This window comes from Oncorhynchus keta, chromosome 4 (assembly GCF_023373465.1).
Source record: "Oncorhynchus keta strain PuntledgeMale-10-30-2019 chromosome 4, Oket_V2, whole genome shotgun sequence".
Taxonomy (NCBI): domain Eukaryota; kingdom Metazoa; phylum Chordata; class Actinopteri; order Salmoniformes; family Salmonidae; genus Oncorhynchus; species Oncorhynchus keta.
Genome location: NC_068424.1, coordinates 35,433,956 through 35,449,126, shown reverse-complemented (window position 1 = coordinate 35,449,126; position 15,171 = coordinate 35,433,956). Strand labels below are relative to the sequence as shown.

Below are 15,171 nucleotides of genomic sequence, written 5' to 3'. Positions count from 1 at the left end.
CACGTAGTCCCGCATGACATGAAATGTATTCAGTTTTGAGTTTGCATCCCAATATTACACTTTACATATATCACAGACAACTGATATATAACACAATCATGTGATAAAGAAACACTGGATTTTCAGCAGTTTTTTTAATAATGATTGTTAATTATGAAATTATAAAAAATATTAATAACATTCCACTAGAGGGAGATTTGGCCATTTGATTTCAGGAAAGGGCTACGTGAAAAGATAAAACAAAAACCCACAGACACTCGGACCTCCGTGGAATGAGTTTGAGACCCCTGCTCTAGGGGTTCCAGATTGGTGTTAGTATCAGTGTTGTATAAATCATTTTTACTCCCCCCATTAAGCCATGCATTCAATATAATTTCCCAACGTGCCTTGCCTTTTTGAGTGAAATGTAGAGTTACCACCCATGACTGTATGTGTTAGTGACAGAGATATTGTTGAATGTGTTTGTTTTCTGTCTTATGGCAATACATTACACATCTCTTAAGGTCTTATTTTGAGTCCTAGCCTTACCCTAATATAGAGACCTGAAACTCATGCTTTATAGGCCACATCAGGCCTGAATGTAGGGTTGCAACATTCCAGTAAAACACACACAGAGAGCAATAGTTAGAAAGCAAATGAGAATGATGGGGTGATATCTGACACTATTGGGTTAGTACAGTGTATTTCAGGTGCATTTATCTGAATATGCATGTGGCTGGAGTAGGGATAGAGATAGAGGGAGAAATGGAGAGAGAAAGAGGGAGGCTGGCTGGAGCAGCAGCAGCAGCACAGCATAGGACGAAGGTGGCGTGAGGGAGAGGGACCCTCTGGACTTGGTCGTTCGTTCAGTGCAGCTCTAAGAGGAGAGAGAGAGAGAGAGAGAGAGAGAGAGAGAGCAGGCAGGAGCGCAGAGGTAGAGCAGGGAGCTGAGCTGAGCTGATCACGAGGTGTCAGACTTATTCTTTCCATCCGTCTCCTCTATCCTCTTCACTCACTTCTTCTTCTTCTTCTTCTGAGTGCACCAGACCTTTCACCAGAGCTGTGCGATAAGCGAGAAGCCCACGTTTTGAAAAAAAGAACTCCAGACAAATAGATAGGCAGACAAAAGAAGAATGTAAATGAATGGAACGACAGAGACGGAGAAAAATAAGTTAACTTCTGAAGACTCATCCAGTACTGGAGGGGCTGTGGTGTGCAACACCAGGTAGGAATTGTCTTTATTTTTCGCAGATGTATCTGGTGAAATGTAAACAAGCAACAAAAAGCAATTTTTCATTGACGCTCGACCAGTGAAAATAACAAAACTGTTCCTTAAACTGACCAATTTTTGAATTATATGCTAACATTGACATACATCCAATGCAACAATAGCATATTTCGAACTGTATGGAACAAAAAAAGCCACCAAATACAATTGAGTTTTTAAAAATGTATTAGCTGTGTATTACCTATTAAGTTGGGAAGCTCTATCAGACACATGGTAGTATCAACGTACAATATTAGCTGTATACTGTATTTGTGAATACTTTATTCTCTGTTTGTGTGGAATGATGTTGATGCTAGTGTTGTTGTCACTGTGACTGATTGTGTCACATGTAATGAGCCGGGAGAGAAAAGAGAGATTTGAAAAGAATGGTGCTGTGGCAGGAGGGAGGGACATAGAATACTGTTGTTTTTTGAATGAGATCCTGTCTACTTGGAAAAAATAATAATATGTTGGAGCCAAGAGAGAGAGACAGAGAGAAAGAGACACACAGACAGACAGACAGACAGACAGACAGACAGACAGACAGACAGACAGACAGACAGACAGACAGACAGACAGACAGACAGACATAGAGATACAGAGAGAGAAGAGAGGTGTTGGGGACAGAGGGATAGAAGAGAGAGAGAGTGAGAGGTAGCCAAAGAAAAAGAAGAGGGAGAGTGGGACTGAGCTGCAGTGCTGGAGCTTGCTGGCAGCTAACTCTGTAACCAAGGCAGCTGACATGAGGGAAAGCCAACTGTGGACACTGGGATTTTTATTTTTCACCCTCTCTCCGAAACACAACCGCTCTCTTCTCTGCCAAAGCCCCCTGCCATCCCCCCTCATTCCCCCTGAATAAAGGTTTCATTATAGGGCGCTGTGACCGAATTAATTAAGCAGCTACATGTATGCTCTCAAGGCCACACCACCACCACCCTTCTATCTCTTTCTAAGTCTCTTTCTCACTTCTTCAATTTTATTTTTCACTCTTGCTCATTTCGTCTCTCCCACCCCATCCCGTTCTTCATACATTTTTTTTGCCTTTATTTAAATAGGCAAATCAGTTAAGAACAAATTCTTATTTTCAATGACGCCCTACCACAGCCAAACCCTAACCCAGACGACACTGGGCCAATTATGCGCCGCTCTATGGGACCCCCAATCATGTCCGGTTGTGATACAGCCTGGAATCAAACCAGGTTCTGTAGTGATGCTTTTAGCACTGAGATGCAGTGCCTTAGATCGCTGACCCACTCGGGAGCTCAGAGTCAAAGGACACTCCTATCAGTCTTTTACAGGAAACAGTTTTTAACAATTAACACCAGCTTCACACATGAAAAAGTACTACAGTACAGTACTACAGTACAGTATCGCAAATTTAGCTGATCGATTTTTAGTTTGACTGCTATGGTGTGTGGTCATCCACACTCCCTCCCAAAATGGCTGCTGTGCCATTTTCTCTGCTTGCATTACTGTACTACACTGTATAATACTATACTACACACTGTATTATCCCTTGATCATGTGAGGTACTTACTATACAATGTGTGTAGTATACTGTAGAATACTATAGTAAATAGTACAATATACTATAGACCACCAAAACACTACAGCAAACACTACAGTAATTACTATAGTATATACTACAGTATTTAATTTGCATATACCCTGCCCTTTCTTTTCCCCCACAGCCTAATTTGTGCCACCTATAAGTGAGAAACCTACTACAAGTAACCAGTGGTGGAAAATGTACTCAATTGTCACACTTGATTAAAAGTTTTTAAAAATACCTCAATAGTAAATTACTACATGTCTAAAAGTATCTGGTTTGAAATGTGCTTAAGTACAATGGTGGAAAAGTGACCAATTATCATACTTGAGTGAAATTAAATCAAATCAAATTCTCTATATTGAGAAAACCCCGATGGACAGATTTTCTTGTTTTTAAAAATTTTCGGACAGACATGGGCCCACACCAACACTCAGAAATAATTTACAAACACACTATTTGTGTTTAGTGAGTCCGCCAGATCAAAGGCAGTAGGTATGACAGCGCAGTATATTGGCAGGTGTATGAATTGGACCATATTGCTGTCCTATCAGAGCATTTGGAATGTAATGAGCACATTTGAGTGTCAGGAAAAGTGTAAAAAGTTAAATAAAGTAACTTGTCAAAAAGTAAAGAACAGATACCCCCAAAAAACAAAAAAAGTAGTGCTTCAAGGTATTCTTTCTTAAGTACTCTACACCACTGCATGTAACTACCAAAATAAAGGAAACACTTGAGTAAACGAGGGATGCAAAGTATATAAAGCAGGTGCTTCCTCACAGGTGTGGTTTCTGAGTTAATCAAATAATTAACATCCCTCGTACTTAGCGTCATGTATAAAAATGCCCTGTTGCCCATTATTTTCGCTACCATGGTTAGAAGAAAAGATCTCAGAGACTTTGGGTCGGAGACAGCGCTTTCCACCACCGTTAACAAAACACCAAATGATGGAATTTCGCATGGAAGAATGGCATCACATCTCTCCAAATAAAGCTCCAAACACTTGTACAGTCTGAGAAAAAAGGGGTTCTAAAAAGGGTTCTTTCGCTGTCCCCATGGGAGATCTCCCTTGGGTTCCAAGTACAACCCCTTTTGGTTCCAGGCAGAACCCTCTGTGAAAAGGGTTCTGCCTGGAACCCAAAAGGGTTCTCTAAAGGGTTCTCCTATGAGGACAGCCGAATAACCCCTTTAGGTTCTAGATAGCACCTTTTTTTCTAGGAGTGTAGAAGCTATGCCGAGGTGCATAGAAGCTGTTCTTGCGGCTCGTGGTTGCACAACGCCCCAAGACACTTTGGTATTGGTATTTCCTTTATTTTGGCAGTTATCTGCACATGCCAAGTGTAGAACATACAGTATGTTGTTTTGACTCTTTGAGTACTTTGTCCAGTAGTTTTCCTCAAGGGGAAAACCCCACTGCTATGTGAATTATAATAAAACAAAAACACTATAGTAAATAGCACATTAATATCTGCAAAAACACTACAGTAAATACTACAGTACCCTACAGTACGCAAAAACACTACACTAATTATACTACCATTTTTTTGTACAGTATGTAAACTGTAAATATGACATAATTCTACAGTCATGTCCATAACACTAAAGTAAACACTAACCACAGTCCACAAAAATACTGCAGTGAATGCAACAGTAAAGTCAGCAAAAAGACTACAGTGAATTCTACCATTGTATGCTATAGTATTTTTTAATGTGGGTATGGAGAGAGGTTTAACGTGAAAGCTGTGAGTGATGGTAGAAAAAGTGGGATAGAAAAACAGCAACACAAAGGCTGGTTGATCTGATGCAAATGCAAAGACAAACTCTGAGCTACTGAAGACTGTTTCCCCTCCTAGAATGCCCAATAAACGGAATGTTAATCTCTGTATTTTCTTAGGTAAATCGGGCCCACACTTATCAGCCACCTACGGTTAACTCTCCTGTTGTGTTCGTTTCATGTTAATCAATTATGTTTTCCCGGTCCAAAATGACCTCCCCATTGTAGCTGATTATAAATCCATAATAATACACATAATATCACCTAACGTTGTTGTTAGATCGTTTCATCAACTTGAGTTCTTGTGAACATTACAAGACTTGAACTTCTATTTGCTATTCATGGCCTCGTTTGTTTTGTAAAAAAAAGCATAATGTATGGATTATTTTGACTATAACAAATACTCAGATGAAACATATTGTGCTATTTATCACAGACTATTTTGTGTTACATTTTAACAAGGACTCTCTCCTCCTCACCAGTGTCACGATCAAGAGCCTCACATGCAGTATATCGTTTGGTCATTGTGCTGCCACAGAATGAATTGTGAGCAAGGCCTCAAAAAATCTATATATATATCGGAGATGCAAGAGAAAAGTTAAATATATATTACTTAAACAATGTCGCGATTGTTTTTGAGAATGCCAACAGGTGTGGTTCCCGTGGGGGAAAGATTCTATTGGGGAAAGGTTCCCGTGGGAAAGTCGAGAAGGGGAGTGAGGTGTATGTGCTCAAACACACATGCATGTGGGGGTCTGGGAGAGGAAGTGTGTCCACCTGATGAATGAGCATGTGCCTGAACTCAATTTTATCCACTAATTGTAGTCTCACCCATTCATTTCTAATGAAAGGTCATTTTTGACCGGGAACACCATAGATGTACAAAAGTTAAATAAAATGCCCAAAACCTTATGAAAATCATCTAAATGTATTTTATGTGTTCAGATGCCCTGTGTCTACAAAGTCATGGAACCTTATGACAATCAGATTAAATTAACTACATTTTTCAGAGAAAAATGTAATTAAATTGGTCCAATTCGACCGGAACACAGCAGGAGGGTTCATTTATAAGGCAAGAAATCAAAGAGAATAGAAACGTGCAATAACAGAACAATTAGGAGGGAAATAGTTGTACAGTACAGTGCATCTATGATAAATAACCATCAAGAGAAGGGTGGAGGAAAGGAGGCAGTGGAGGAGAGGAGGGCAGAGGAAGTTGGAGGAGAGGACGGGGAAGACAGTGAAAGAGAGGGGGTTTTGGTGAAGAGGAAAAGGAAAGGGCCTTGTGGGCCTTTGGAGGAAACACTGAGAAGTAAAACGTGTTGAGTTTCTCTGCAAGTTGTCCATCATCATCTCTCCATCATCTCTTCATGTTGCTGACCAATGGCTTTATCCTCTCAGGTAGAGATTGAAGGCTAATGAAAACTGCTCCGCATCGTGTTTGCAGAATTCTGACGTACTTTGATTGTGTGGAAATCAATAGCGCTGTAAATTCTTAATTGAATGAATGCAGGAGTCCTGCGCCTAGTGTTTTATGGGGTACCAGACATACAGCTCCTTTGAAAGCGTGGCATGCTGAAAGATCTCTGTTGGCATAGTTTTTTTTCTTGTGTGTGTGTGTGTGTGTGTGTGTGTGTGTGTGTGTGTGTGTGTGTGTGTGTGTGTGTGTGTGTGTGTAAGATTCCTGTTGGCATTGTTTTAGGCTGGTGGAAAAGCTCTCTGTTAATCACTCATAGGCTGGTAGTGTACACATGCTGTGCTCTACATTGTCAACAGCTGGTTTTTGGTACAATACAATATCACAGTGAAGAGTCACTTCACCGCGTTATTTGACATATTGATATGAGAGTCTTTCATCATCAGAATGCCCAGTCCTCATGGACTTGTAAAGCACTAGATTCGTGTTTCACACACTGTAAAAAATGTCCTGTAGTTTTTACAGTAAATTACTGGCAACACAGTAGTCAGTAATTTACTGTAGATCTACAGGACCTTGACTTAAACACAAAACCTGAATACAGCAACATACTGTATTTCTAGAATATACAGTGCATTACTGGAAGAACAGTGGTTAGTAAGCTGTTGCATGTATTTGATATACGTCTTTCAATAGTTTCAATATCTTTTGTGTAATTTGCACTTCACTGGCCTGAAGTACAAGTCATGCATGTTGTTACCATTAATAAGAATACATTTATTTTCTAATACAAAAGTAAACCTGTAAAGTAGCCCACTTAACTACAACAACCGTATCGGTAAAGGTAACATCGTCTTTTTAATTGCTATGACTGTGGTGTGTTTAAAGGTTATGAACAGATACAATTATATTTTTCATTCAATTTGATATTTGGATGAAACCAGATCAAAGTATGATGATTTATATTGAAAAAGTGTGATAATAAAGTTACTGGTCCCTCCCCCATGTCAAACACTTGGATTCAGGAGGCGGGATTATTAAGAGGATAGGGTGATATCACCCTAATGCTCATTTTAATACACCAATGGTAACATGATATTCTCTTCCCTAATTTAAATCAGTACTGCCTTGTAACCAACATTGGATAAGGCATGTTCACAGAGGGGTGTGGTTTACATTGCTATATAGCTACTCTACTGGTGCCAATACTTGACTGTAGGGTGTCAGCAAATATAATTAAAAGTTTTCACAATTCATCTATGGCAAATATACTTGTATGTTTCTCCTTTCATCGAGCTAGGGTTGTTCAAAACGCAGTGGTCAAGTCAACAAATCCGTCAGTGCTGTTGTGAATAGCGTCACAAGAGACATGCCAAATGTGAGATTTCTGAAAAAATGTACATCATTAGTTAGGTTTCCATCCAATTTGCGACAGATTTTCATGCAAATATTCTAAAATATGCATAAAATAATAAGTGCATTTTCCAAACACGAAATTTGATTTTTTCAAATTGAAATTGTATGACTTTTCCTAGAGTGACCCCAACATTAGAAAAAGTGAAAGATTGCCTTTGTTCATATTTCCATCAAAGCTGTACACCACCAGGTTACAAGGATTGTCTTAGGGTCATTTTTGACCCATCAGTTATAAAATTATTTACATACCACAAAAAAAACACAAAGACACACACGCACACAATGAGAAATGTAGATTGTGTGCTACTGAATGAACTCAGACAAGACTAAAACGTCATTGTGCTTGTGCAGCATCTCTCCTCCATGACCCCACAGGTGACTCAAGTTCACAGACAAAATAAAAACAATTTCAGACAAAATAAACATTTCTTCAAAGCACTGTTTACTCATGGGGAATGCAGTCTGATTTTTCAGATGTCCAGGAGGAACAAGAGAACAATGATTTAAAAGAGGAGGAGGTATCTGAAGAAGAAGAAGGGGAAGAATACAGCCCAGAGCTCAATGCATCGTCTTCAGATGAATAAGAAATCTCCCAAGCTGAAAGAGAGACATTTTTGTCAAAGAACAGCAAAACAACATGGTCCTTGTCAACATATGACAAACAAGGCAGAATGGCAACACAACATGTCATAAGAATGACCCCAGGGCCCACAAGACATGCAGTTGCCCATGCCCAGGACATCGCCTCAACATTCTACATGTTCATCACACCTGCCATCGAACAAATCATCCTGGAGATGACAAATTTGAATTGTTTCAGTAAATATGGAGATAACTGGAAAAGGATGTATGAGATTGACCTGCGTGCCTACATAGGGCTGCAAATCTTAGCGGGTGTGTATAAGTCCCGAGGCGAGGCTACTTGTAGTCTCTGGCATGCAGAGAGTGGAAGGGTGATTTTCCGTGCCACGATGCCACTGAAAGTTTTCACACTTTCTCAAGAATGCTACGATTTGATAACCGTGAGTCAAGACATGCAAGACATGTGAGAGAGAAACTGGCGGCCATAAGTGAGGTCTGGGAGAAGTGGGTGGAGCGTCTGATATACCTCTACAAACCTGGACCTGAAGTACCAGTGGATGAGCAACTGGTTCCATTTAGAGGTACATTTTTATTTTCATATCTGTAATGTAAGTGATTTTCACTGTTAATTGTATTATGTATTGTTGTAATATAATTGATTTATGTGATTGTTTTCTGTGAAACTGATACTAATTACTGATTGTTATCTCTTTTGTCAAAAGGTTGCTGTCATTTCCAGAAGTATATGCCCAGCAGGCCAGCAAAGTATGGCATCCAGATATGGGTGGCCTGTGACGCACAATCCAGCTACGCTTGGAAGATGCAAGTCTACACAGGGAAGCTGATCAGTGGAGGCCTGGAGAAGAACCAGGGGATGCGGGTTGTGCTTGATGTGACAGATGGACTGAGGGGGCACAATGTCACTTGTGACAATTTATTCACCTCTTATGAACTTGGCCAGCAGCGCCTAAAGAGGAAGCTCACCATGGTTGGCACAGTTAGAAAGAACAAGCCTGAGCTCCACCCTGCACTCCTTGCAACAAGGGGGAGAGAGGCTTTCTCATCAAAGTTTGCCTTCACCCCCACCACCACTCTACTTTTGTAACGATCTGAGTGTAATGGGTGAGGAGTCAAGCGCAGGAAGCAGAGAGTTCAGGTGAGTGCTATTTTAATGCACCGACAAACGGTGAACATAAGCCAACCCTCACGAACACACAGGGCGTAATGAACACACAAATGCCCCCAAACAGGGGGACTTAGACGGTCTAGGGAAAACCCACAAAATGGGAAAAACACAAAACCCATAGACGTGCACACAAGTAGGATAAAACAGATGGTCACAATAATTAATCCTGCACAAGGAACTCTGCGGGCCGGCTGACTAATAAAGCCTACTACCTAATTCAAAACAGGTGCACTCAATCAACACAAAAGGAGGGGGAGGAAATAATCAGTAGCAGCTAGTAGGCCCGGCGACGACGACCGCCGAGCGCCACCCGAACGGGAAGGGGAGTGTCCTTCGGTCGGAGTCATGACAGTACCCCCCCCCCCTTGACGCGTGGCTCCCGCAGCGCGCCGACACCGGCCTCGAGGTCGACCCGGAGGACGAGGCGCAGGGCGATCTGGATGGAGGCGATGGAAATCCCTCAACATTGACGGATCCAAAATGTCCCTGGTGGGTACCCAGCACCTCTCCTCCGGACCGTACCCCTCCCAGTCCACGAGGTACTGCAGGCCCCTCACCCGGCGTCTCGAGTCCAGAATGGCCCATATCGTATACGCCGGGGACCCCTCAATGTCCAGAGAGGGAGGAGGGACCTCCAGTACCTCACCGTCCTGTAGGGGACCAGCTACCACCGGCCTGAGGAGAGACACATGAAACGAGGGGTTAATACGATAATAGGAAGGGAGTTGTAATCGATAACACACCTCGTTTATTCTCCTTAGGACTTTGAACGGCCCTACACACTGCGGCCCAAGCTTCCGGCAGGGCACGCGGAGGGGTAGGTTTCGGGTCGAGAGCCAGACCCTGTCCCCTGGTACAAACACGGGAGCCTCACTGCGGTGGCGGTCAGCACTCCTTTTCTGCCGTCCACTAGCCTGTTGAAGGGATTCCGGGACGGCCCTCCAGGTCTCTTTGGAGCGCTGCACCCATTCCTCCACCGCAGGAGCCTCGGTCTGGCTCGGATGCCACGGTGCCAGGACCAGCTGGTACCCCAACACACACTGAAAGGGGGACACATTAGTAGAGGAGTGGCGTAGTGAGTTCTGGGCCATTTCAGCCCAGGGGATGTATCTCGCCCACTCCCCTGGCCGGTCCTGGCAGTACGACCGCAGAAACCTACCCACCTCCTGGTTTACTCTCTCCACCTGCCCATTACTTTCGGGGTGATAACCGGAGGTCAGCCTGACCGAGACCCCCAGACTCTCCATGAATGCCCTCCATACTCGGGACGTGAACTGGGGGCCCCGATCAGAAACGATGTCCTCCGGCACCCCGTAGTGCCGGAAGACGTGGGTGAATAATGCCTCCGCAGTCTGTATGGCTGTTGGGATACCGGGCAACGGGAGGAGACGGCAGGACTTAGAGAACCGATCCACAATCACCAGAACCGTGGTGTTGCCCTGAGACGGGGGAAGGTCGGTCAGGAAATCTACGGATAGATGTGACCATGGCCGTTCTGGAACGGGGAGGGGTTGTAACTTCCCTCTAGGAAGGTGCCTAGGAGCCTTACTCTGGGCGCATACCGAACAGGAGGAGACATAAACCTTAACGTCCCTAGCCAAGGTAGGCCACCAATACCTCCCCCGAAGGCTCCCCACTGTCCTCCTCACCCCAGGATGACCCGAGGAGGGTAGGACGTGAGCCCACCGAATCAGTTGGTCCCGAACACCAAGCGGCACGTACCTCCACCCCGCCGGACACTGAGGAGGCGCGGGTTCAGCCCGTAACGCCCGCTCGATGTCCGAGTCCACCTCCCATACCACCGGTGCCATCAGCTTTGAGGCTGGAAGGGTGGGAGTAGGTTCGGTGGACCTATCCTCCGTGTCGTAAAGGCGGGACAGTGCGTCCGCCTTCACGTTCTGGGAGCCCGGTCTATATGATAAAGTGAACCGGAATCGAGTGAAAAACATGGCCCACCTTGCCTGCCGCGGGTTCAGTCTCCTAGCTGCCCGAATATACTCCAGATTTTGATGGTCGGTCCAGATGAGAAAGGGGTGCTTAGCCCCCTCAAGCCAGTGTCTCCACACCTTCAGAGCCCTGACCACCGCTAACAACTCCCGGTCCCCCACATCATAGTTACGCTCCGCTGGGCTGAGCTTACTCGAGAAGAAAGCGCAGGGGCGGAGTTTTGGTGGCGTACCCGAGCCCCCCAGCCTCGGACGCGTCCACCTCCACTCTGAATGCTAGAGAGGGGTCCGGATGCGACAACACGGGTGCATCCGTGAACAGCACCCTCAACCTGTTGAAAGCTCTGTCCGCCTCTGCTGACCATCGCAACAGCACCGGGCCCCCCTTTAGCAGTGAGGTAATTGGAGCCGCTACCTGGCCAAAACCCCGGATAAACCTCCGGTAGTAGTTGGCAAAACCCCAAAACCGCTGCACCTCTTTTACCGTGATTGGAGTCGGCCAATTACGCACGGCCTTACTGCGGTCACCCTCCATCTCCACCCCCGAGGTGGAAATGCGATAACCCAAAAAGGAGACGGCTCGTTTGGAGAACACACACTTCTCAGCCTTGACGTATAGGTCATGCTCCAGCAGTCTACCAAGCACCTTGCGTACCAGAGACACATGCGCGGCGTGAGTGGCTGAGTAGATCAGAATGTCATCGATATAAACGACCACTCCCTGCTCGTGCAGGTCCCTGAGAATATCATCTACAAAGGATTGAAAAATGGCTGGAGCATTTTTTAACCCATACGGCATGACGCAGTACTCATAGTGGCCCGATGTGGTACTAAATGCGGTTTTCCACTCGTCTCCCTTCCGAATACGCACCAGGCTATATACGCGCTCCTGAGATCCAATTTTGTGAAGAACTGCGCTCCCTGAAAGGATTCCACTGCCGTAGCAATGAGAGGTAGTGGGTAGCTGAACCCCACTGTGATGGCATTTAGACCTCTATAATCAATACACGGACGCAATCCTCCCTCTTTCTTCTTCACAAAAAAGAAACTTGAGGAGACGGGTGAAATGGAGGACCGAATGTACCCCTGTCCCAGAGACTCCGTGATATATGTCTCCATAGCCAACGTCTCCTCTTGGGACAATGGGTACACGTGACTCTTGGGAAGCGCAGTGTTACCCTGGAGATCTATTGCACAATCCCTTCCCGGTCGATGTGGTGGTAATTTAGTCGCCTTCTTTTTACTAAAAGCGATTGCCAAATCGGCATACTCGGGGGGAATGCTCACTGTGGGACACTGGTCTGGACTTTCCACCGAGGTGGCACCGACGGAAACTCCCAGACACCTTCCAGAACACTCCTCTGACCACCCCTGGAGAACCCTGTTTCCACAAAATTTTAGGATTGTGCCGGGCCAGCCAGGGAATCCCTAACACCACTGGAAACGCAGGCGAATCAATAATATAGAGACTGATACGCTCCTTATGATTCCCCTGCGTTACCATGTCCAGTGGGATCGTGGTCTCCCTGACCACCCCTGACCCTAATGGCCGGCTATCTAGGGAGTACACGGGAAAGGGAGAATCTATCGGCACAAGCGGAACACCTAATTTAATAGCAAGTCCGCGATCCATAAAGTTCCCAGCTGCGCCTGAATCGACTAGCGCCCTATGCTGGGAAGAGGGAAAAAAATTAAGAAAATAAATCAAGACAAACATGTGACCAACAGGGGGTTCTGGGTGAGTTTGGTGCTGACTCACCTGGGGTGATCGAGAAATGTTCCGCCTGCCATCTCGACTCCCAGACGGACCCCCCAGCACCGATCGGCCGTGTGTCCTCTCCGACCACAGTTGGTGCAGAGGGAGCCTCCTCCTCCGGTACCCCTCGGCAAAGCCCCTCCCAACTCCATAGAAACAGGAGTGGAGGTGCTGGGTGGTGGAACACACAGGACCCTCTCCGAATGCCCGCGGGCAGCCAGCAGATTGTCCAGTCGGATGGACATGTCAATTAGCTCATCCAATGAAGGAGCGGTGTCCCGACACGCTAGCTCCCTGCGGACGTCCTCCCGGAGACTACACCTGTAGTGGTTGATAAGGGCCCTGTCGTTCCACCCGGATCCTGCTGCCAAGGTACGGAACTCCAACGCGTAATCCTGGGCGCTCCTTTTCTCCTGCCGAAGATGGAATAGTCGTTCTACCGCCGCTCGGCCATCTGGAGGATGGTCAAACACGGCGCGGAAGTGGCGAGAAAACTCGGGGTAGTGCTCCTTAGCTGAGTCTGGGCCATTCCAAACTGCATTTGCCCACTCCAGAGCATGACCCGTGAGGCAGGAGATGAGGACATTCACCCTCTCCGCTCCCGAGGGAGTAGGTCTGACGGTGGCCAGGTACAGTTCTAGCTGGAGTAAGAACCCCTGGCACCCTGCTGCCGCTCCATCATAGACCCTCGGGAGCGTAAGACGGAGGGTGCTGGAGTCGGGAGATGGGGAGTCCTGAGGAGGGAGGGCCGAAGGTGGAGAGGGGAGACCGCTTCTCTTCCATCGGTCCATTCTCTCCATCACCAGATCCATCGCCGTTCCGATCCGATGGAGAACGGTGGTGTGATGTAGAACCCTCTATTCAATCGATGGGAGGGGAGTGGCTGTTGCTCCTGCTGACACCATTCCAGTGGTGCGGGATTCTGTAATGATCTGAGTGTAATGGGTGAGGAGTCAAGCGCAGGAAGCAGAGAGTTCAGGTGAGTGTTATTTTAATGCACCGGCAAACGGCGAACATAAGCCAACCCTCACGAACACACAGGGCGTAATGAACACACAAATGCCCCCAAACAGGGGGACTTAGACGGTCTAGGGAAAACCCACAAAATGGGAAAACACAAAACCCATAGACGTGCACACAAGTACACTAAAACAGATGGTCACAATAATTAATCCCGCACAAGGAACTCTGCGGGCCGGCTGACTAATAAAGCCTACTACCTAATTCAAAACAGGTGCACTCAATCAACACATAAGGAGGGGGAGGAAATAATCAGTAGCAGCTAGTAGGCCGGCGACGACGACCGCCGAGCGCCACCCGAACGGGAAGGGGAGTGTCCTTCGGTCGGAGTCGTGACAACTTTCTTACTTCCCAAAGGGGAACAAGAATGTGGTCCTCCTGAGCAAACTGTACAAAACGGCTGAGATCAGTGATCAGGAGGACAGGAAGCCAGCCATCGTCCTGGTCTACAACCACAACAAAGGAGGCGTGGACAACCTGGACAAGGTGCAGGAGGATGACTGCCCGCTGTTCCCTGGTCATCTTCCATAACGTCATTGATGTGTCCTCATACAACGCCGTTGTGATATGGAACAAAATCAACCCTACCCGGATGCTTGGTAAGCGGAACAAGAGGGTGTTCCTGGAGCAGCTGGGAAAGGCACTTCCCCCGCACAGCATCCTCTGTAGTGCTTTTGAAAGTTGTTCAGGGGGCTGCATCTGGTCCTGATCCACCTGAGGCTGCAGCTTGGGCAGGCAAGAGGAGGAGATGCCAATTCTGACCCCCAAAGAAGGACTGTAGAACAAATACTCTGTGCTGCACATTTGAGAAATACATCTGCAAAGTTCATGCACACAAGTTTGCATGCTGTCGTACATGTGGTAATTGGAGTTGATTGATTTATGTTCTTCATGTATTTGTTTTGTATCTATTATATTATTTTATTCTTAGTTGTTGTTAATACACCTTGTGGGTGGGGGCAAGGTTAAACAAATGGGAGAAGACAAGTATTTTGTAGTTGAATTCCTCATTGTACAGTATATAAGAATATATCACTATGTTGAATTCCTCATTGTACAGTATATAAGAATACTATGTTGCCAAAAAAGTTCAAGACTGTTATTGTTTCCCTTCAATAAAATCCATTCAAAACTACTTTCTGCACATTTCTGCTACTTTCTTAAGCTACACAAGTGCTATCTCTTGCTAAAAGAAAGCATGTTTACACCAATGCAGTACCTTTAGCAACCTCTACTTTAGTACAGAAAACAAAGACAGGTGTAATAAAAATGAGTGGTG

At 45.7% G+C, this 15,171-nt stretch overlaps 1 protein-coding gene and 1 pseudogene across 1 annotated transcript in view; both read left to right on the top strand.

Moving 5' to 3' along the window:
- Positions 1–915: 915 nt before the first annotated feature.
- Positions 916–15,171, top strand: part of LOC118374496 (cadherin-20-like) — a 125,212-nt gene continuing 110,956 nt past the window's right edge. The window contains exon 1 of the mRNA XM_035760941.2: positions 916–1,204. The gene's annotated coding sequence lies outside the window, so the exon portion shown is untranslated. The remainder of the gene's footprint in view (positions 1,205–15,171) is intronic.
- On the top strand, positions 5,719–14,601 carry LOC127929803 (piggyBac transposable element-derived protein 4-like; annotated as a pseudogene).